At 43.8% G+C, this 7,126-nt stretch overlaps 1 protein-coding gene and 1 non-coding gene across 3 annotated transcripts in view; both read right to left on the bottom strand.

The window, feature by feature from the left end:
• LOC111865818 overlaps positions 1–7,126 on the bottom strand; it is a 177,195-nt gene that overhangs the window by 54,658 nt on the left and 115,411 nt on the right. The gene's annotated exons all lie outside the window — the stretch shown is intronic.
• On the bottom strand, positions 1,167–1,239 carry Trnav-uac. The gene has a single exon. It is a non-coding gene; the product is annotated as a tRNA-Val (tRNA).

Raw genomic sequence — 7,126 nt, 5'->3', positions numbered from 1 at the left:
GAGAATATTTGGATCGAAGAGAGATGAAGTGACAGGAGGTTAGAGAAAACTTCATGATGAGGTGCTTCATAACTTGTACTCTTCTCCAAGTATAATTAGAATGATCAAGTCAAGGAGGATGGAATGTGCAGGGCATGTAGCACGAATGGTGGAGAAGAAGAATGCTTATAGAATATTGGTGGGAAAGCCAGAAGGAAAGAGACCACTGGGAAGCCCAAGGGGTAGGTGAATGAACAATATTAAAATGGATCTTAGAGAAATAGAATGGGACACTATGGATTGTATTGATCTGGCTCAGGATAGGGACCGGTGTATAAACACGGTAATGAACCTTCGGGTTCCATAAAATGCTGGGAATTTCTTGAGTGGCTGCGCACTTCGCGGCTTCTCAAGAAGGGATCAGCTCCATGAGTGAGTGAGTGTGATCTTTTGGGTTACGAATCCATGCAGTTTGATAGGTGGGTACCAACATTTCGGAAGAAGGTACTGCCTACGTCTTCAGAACGGAGGCTGTAGGTCTATCATCCTTCAAACCGTTAGTATCCACCTACCAGACTATGTGACGTCATGACACAGAAGACAACAACACACACAGATCTTCACAACGGTAAAAACCTCAAATACACGTATCTTGCAGCAATTTACTATTTACTGTCGTTTACATAACCGGAATACTCGACATCTTTGAACGCAATAGAAAATAAAAGTGAGTCACTTAATTCACTGAAAATTTAATACCACAACACAAATATTTTATTTCTATATTCGTGCTTATTTTCAGCCAAAACTGTAAAAAATACATGTGATTAATAACAGTCTAATCATTATACAGGATATATTATTAATTTCCTACCAGCGCAATACAGAAAAAAAAGTCGTGATAACAAGGACGCCAACATTTTATTACTCTTTCATGTTATTTCAATGTTGTGATTAATTTTCTCTCTGTTATGTTTTAATTTTTAACTGGCACATTTTTTAACATTGTTTCGTGTTTTGCGTTTAGAAATCCCGTGATTTACTGCACATCCTAGAACTGGTTCAGTAGAACCTTATTCCTTTCTGAAAGTTATTACAAAATATATTATTACCCGTTAAATAATATGGAAAGACCAGTTGGATGTTGAAGGGCATAATAAATTTTTAACTTATAACGTGGAAAAAAATGGTTCCGCCCGGGATCGAACCGGGGGCCTTCTGCGTGTAAAGCAGATGTGATAACCACTACACCACAGAACCATGTATTAGAAAGTGGCCTGGACTAATTCTGCCATGGATAAGGTTTGCCGAAGTTATTTCTTTTGTTTGTGGAGAATGTTTGTTTTTGTTATTCTTGTAAAGGGTACCGATATATACTGGATACATAACTGTAGAGCTTCTCTAAGTTATTTCGTTGATAATATGTAAGGTATAACAAAGTATGTTTCATTAATTTCTTCTCGGCCAATTCTTTTTATTTTCGTCAGATGGAATCGTGGGACATTCGTTTATAAGTTAATAAATAACCTTTACAATTGAGAGTCACGGTATAAAACATTTGGTTTTCATTGTCGTTCAAATGCGTAAGACATTGCTTTTCAAACTGGATTCGGCAGGCCGAGGAGTGACGCAAACATAGCCTTAAGGCGGCACATAATGTACGAGTCTGGCTCGGCCAGGAGCCGGGCTCGAATCAGTTTCACCACACGCGTATGAGCGTGGCGACCCACAAACGGACGAGTTTGGCTCATTGGAACCCGAACCGAGTCGAACTCGCGAGCCAGACTCGTACATGTATGGCCCCCTAAGGAGCCGGGATAGCATAGTCGGTATAGCGACTGGCTACGGGCTGAACGATCGAGGTGTCGGAGTTCGAGTCCTAGTAGGGTCAAGAATTTTCACATCTCCAATCATCCAGAACGACTCTGGGGTCCACCCAACCTCCTAGCCACTGGGTACCGGGGGTAAGGCGGCCGGGACGTGAAGCTGATCACTCACCTCCACATAGTGCCGAGTTCAATAAAATGTGGATCTGTAGATCCACTCCCCCATACGTCTTCATGGCTTGTGCTCAATTAGTTAAACACAGGGACAACTTTACATTTTACTTACACAGCACTGACATAAGCCGATGTAAGAGACGCAAATCCGACGAACAGTTTATACAGTTTATACGTACGGGCACAGACGAGATACCTAGCACCCAGAATGGCTGAATACGTGTGGCCGAGGTTGACATACCAAGAAAACGGAGTGGGGAAGTATTTTGAGACCAGCACTGGCCTTAACTTGAGTGATCCGTGACAATGAGAGGAGGCGGAGGACGAAGGTAACATGACATACACACACTCCCACGTGGGATGGAATAGGACAGAAGAATTTGAAATAAGAAAAGTGATCAATGAATGTCCTGGTCATCCCTTGTGTACGGTATATTGGACAGCCCTGTACAGACGGGCTGGACGAGTCGTGCCGACCTAAATGACCTACGAATCTTCGTGTTGATGTTTATAGGATTGCATGTCGGAAACAACACACGGAGGCGCCTCTGGGAAATTCGGGGGTGGTTTTGTTGCCTTCATTTTCTCAAACTCTCAGCGTAGTGTAGTGGTGAAATTTTCTGTCTACATGTTTTTACTACATGAAGGATATAGTTGGGATGTTGGCGCAGGAAGTTTGTTTTGTAAAATACATCGTTTACGCTACAATGAAAGCAATGGCATTCTAAGATAGGGTAATATCCAGGAGCAGTTGGTTCGTAACCTCTCCAGCAACACTCAGTACGCTTATATATTCCGCAGGTCATCGTCTGCCACACCATGACTTCTTCGACAACACAACACGTTGATAAGCTTGTGTCTTCTAAATGCCAGTAAAGAGCATCGAATTAACCTCTCCACCCACAGCGGAACCTTTGCCTCAAAATCACGGTACCCATGCAAATAAACTCTGAAAACGCTACTGAGAAGGGACACATAATAGCGGCTTTCCTCACGATATAAGCGTCAAGGTTCCACACGCGGACCTGCATAGACGTAGAATTTTATTTTGATCATTCTAGGTTGTATTTACAATTCCCCACCATTTATCATTTCTTTCACTAGCTCTACAGTCCCCTTGGGCTCTGGTCTCTGACTTTTCGGTTTCATGATCATTTTACAGATGGTAGGACTCCTTGGACGAGTGATCAGCTCGTCGCAAGGCCTCTACGTAAACACAGGACAACACAGACACAGAATAAACAAGTACACATACCAAACATCCATGACTTGTGGGGGATTCAAACTCACGATCCCGGCTTCCGAGCTTGGCCACCGTGATCGCTCACCATTTATCATAATTTACTTAAAATTTTCCCCACCTGGTATTTTATGCTATTTACGCACTGCAGACCATACACAATATTTTTTATCTTGCATTAATGAGTTTATGTTTCACCTGGTGATCCACGAGATGATCGAAACGTGTAGTAAATAAGAAATATTTAAACATTGTCGTTTAATAGTAAGTCGGCGTTAAGACTGCTTATTCATAGCTTGTCCAGGATGTCGTATCAAGCACTTGGAGATGGAATGAAATGAGAATCAAAATGGTGTCAGTTTTGGGCTGTGTTCATAGATACTTTGCGAATTGATTTTGCTCCTTACTTCATCATGAGCCTAGTTTTTATCTGTATACAAAAGCATCGTCTGCCATAATACGCAAACTGAATTATATCTGTAAGATTTGAGGTTATGAAGAGTTCTATCTTCTCTGCTTGTCACCTGCTTTCACGTTGGTTTGTTGCTTTCTCTTCGACCCTGAAGATAGAGGTGACATGTTACTCCGAAACGTCGGTTGACTTTTAACGTACTACACGGCGTTATATCCCAGAAGATATAAACTCTTGAATTATTTTTCTTTATTTGTTTCATTCTGGTCCGTCACACTAACAGTATTATAAAAGATAAAACCATTCCGTCTAGTGTGACTGGTGAAGCATGAAGAACTGAAATAAGAAAACCTTCGCCAGTCACACTGGACGGAATTGTTTTATCTTCTATAATCTTGAATTATATTTGTTACAGTGAGTTTTATTGGCATTTGTCACTATGCACTGTGCAAAAGTGAACTGAAACATCTCTTGGCTGGACACATGGGGAGGTTCAGTGCACACGAACAGGAATCATTCAAACCATCTTCTAAGGTCTCCTGCTGGGAAGTTCTGTGTTGCGCCCATAGCGATCCGGCTGTCTCCTTCGTGACGAGAATTTACTGCGCAAATAAGGGGCTACCGGGTAACTTGCCTTCACTTGAAGACTTCTATCTTCTGGCATATAATGCCACATAGCCTATCGAGGGCACGCGGTAGCGTAGTCGGTTGAGGGGTTATGCTACAAGCCGGAAGGTCGCGGGTTCAAGTCCCGATGAGGTCAATGGATTTTTTTTCAATTGACCTAATCCTTCCATCCATACTATGGCCCTGGGATCGACTCAGCCTCTAACAGAAATGAGTACCAGGAATTAATTAAATAATTTTCCTGGGGAGCAAAGCGCGGCCGGCGCGTAAGGCTAACGACCTTACCGCCATCTTCGAGCCGACTGTCTAGATAATGTGGGACCCTCAACGTCTCACAGCCCCATGGGCCTTCACGGCCTGTTACAGGGATAGCTTTACTTACTTTTACTTACATGGGCCTATCACAACTGTAAAGGTATGGTTGCCCGTGTGGTAAATTATGGCAGTCTCTCTCAACCGCCGGGCCCTGGCATCAATTATACCGGGCCCTCGTCTTATAGAAAAATAATTTACCGGGCCGCGGTGAGACAGAGGTTGAGAACCACTGGTGTGTGGGACGTAGGGGTCAGCTCCCCATCCACTTCACTCCTGGAGAAAGGGCCTCTGGTACCCACTGAATTGGAGGTTGCGTGGAGCCTAGAGACGGTCTGCACATATCTCGGCCCTTACCGGGAACTGAACACCAATAATCCGGTTGTCCAGCCTGGCCCGCCTCCCATACAGGCCTTTCGTAGATAAGGCACGGTAATAGCCCAAACAAATACCTATTTTCATCTTAGTCTTATTGCGCCATCTGCTTCCCTGTATTTCCTACTGGTTTCTTTATCATCCGAGCTACACAGCCCGCTAACAATAAGCTCCCTAATGTCACTGTCCTAACAATACTGTCAATAAACTAAATCAAGCTTGTCCATTCAGACATCTCGTCTATGCCAATACCAGGATAGCGTAGTTAGTACAGCGACTGGCTACGGGCTGGACGACGAGTTCCAGTAGGGTCAAGAATGTTCTCTTCTCCACGTCGTGGGGCTCACCCAGCCTCATATCTAATGGGGCTCCCGAGCTCTTTCTCCTGGAGTAAAGCGGCCGGGACGTGAAACTGACCACTCACTAACTAGTGCTAAGGTCAAGAAAATGTGGATCTATACATCAACTCCCCATACGCCTACATGGCTTAATTAGTTAAGCACTGGGACAGTTTTATCGTACCTTATCTATACGAATGCCACAGAAATTTGTTCAGATATATTCACATTTGTTTACTTATGCTCATCCTGAAAGAAGGCCATGCTGTTAGGAATGTAGTCATTTCGTTTCGATAAGCATATCTCCACGTACTGCGGCGCAAAGTCATTGAAAATCCATAACGTGTTAGAACTCGATGTACCCATTCAGAATGCTGAGTTCAGTCTAAGACATCAAAATGTCGGCAGAATTTCACAACGAATGTGACATAATTGTTTTCGCCAAAATGATGCATAAGCCTGCCTTATATCTGGTTCGTCTACTATTCTTAGTCACAAGAACGGCGTTTTACTTCATCCTAATATAAGGGTCCCTCTCGGTGTATCCACCTTATCGTGGTGAGGGCGTTTGAGTATGCCAAGGGCCCTGAGAGCTATACCAGCGGTAGCTAGCTATTGGCAGGGCCTCCCTTGCTGGACAGGTCAATGGGTAGGCATCAGACGAAGAGAGACACCAAAAACCAAAAACTGATGCCGGAAGCAGCGTCATCAGTAGCGACTTGAAACACAGAGAAAATGATGCTCGAATGGTTCAAGTTCGTATAGCAACAGGCGTGACCAGAGTGGTTTGAACGGCTGTTGTACTGCGATGTGGAAAGCAAATGGAAAAACTACCACATTATCACTTTTCCTGGATAGGCTCTTTCCAAAAACAGAGATACCATGTATGCGAGAGAGGGGCGGATAGAAGTGACCAGAAGACGAGGAAGAAGACGTAAGAAGATGCTGGATGATCTTGGGGACAGAAGAGGATATTCTTATTTGAAGGAGAAAGCTCTAGAGTGGAGGAACTGTTTTGGAAGAGATTGTGGACCTGTCGTCTGACAGATTACTGATGAACGAATGAATATAAGGGTCTGAGGAAAGCCACGAAAGAAAGTGGATCGTTTGCCGATAAGACACTCGAACCCGGGACCTGCGAATATTACGCGAAAGTACTAACATCTATGCAGTGACATTCTGTTGCTGAAAAATCTTGTGTGTGGTGTCAACTGAAGGTCAGTTATTTTTAGGTATACTGTTAAGGGCCGCATGAAGGAAAATGTTGTCACTGTAAGGGCTGGCATCTCGGTCTGATGTCAGCCTAGAGGGGCCGGCAGTGGCTTCAAAGGAACCTGTACGTCAGGTCCATGTATCGTCCGCGTGCAAATTTGCTATTGTTGACAGGAACAAGTTACATTTAAAGCTTTAAATCGTTTTTCTGAATATCTCCGAATTCCAACGATGTCTCTTTCCGCATTGTAGCTTTTTATATAATCCAGGAGTGTGTAAAGTATAGTAAACTAAGTCAGAAGAAGGAGCAATGTGGCGTTGTCATGGCATCTACAATTTTACGCATGCCTGAGATTTATATTCCTGAAAGAAGACATTTGTCTGCTGAATGTCAATACGTTCTCGGTCTATAAAAAGCTTCCATGGTGGAATATGTTTTACATCCGCTAGTAGTAAGGTAAAGGTAAAATTATCCCTGTGCTTAACTAATTAAGCAGGCCGCGACATAGCTCAAGCGGCTAGTCGCTGGCTTCCCACCGCGGCGGCCCGGGTTCGATCCCGGGTCTGGTCAAGTGGGATTTGTGGTCGACAAAGTGGCGCTGGGGCAGGTTTTCTCCGAGTACTTCGGTTT

Source organism: Cryptotermes secundus, unplaced genomic scaffold, assembly GCF_002891405.2.
Source record: "Cryptotermes secundus unplaced genomic scaffold, Csec_1.0 scaffold901, whole genome shotgun sequence".
Lineage (NCBI taxonomy): Eukaryota > Metazoa > Arthropoda > Insecta > Blattodea > Kalotermitidae > Cryptotermes > Cryptotermes secundus.
Note: the sequence above shows the minus strand (reverse complement) of the source record. Positions and strands in the feature narration are given on the sequence as shown.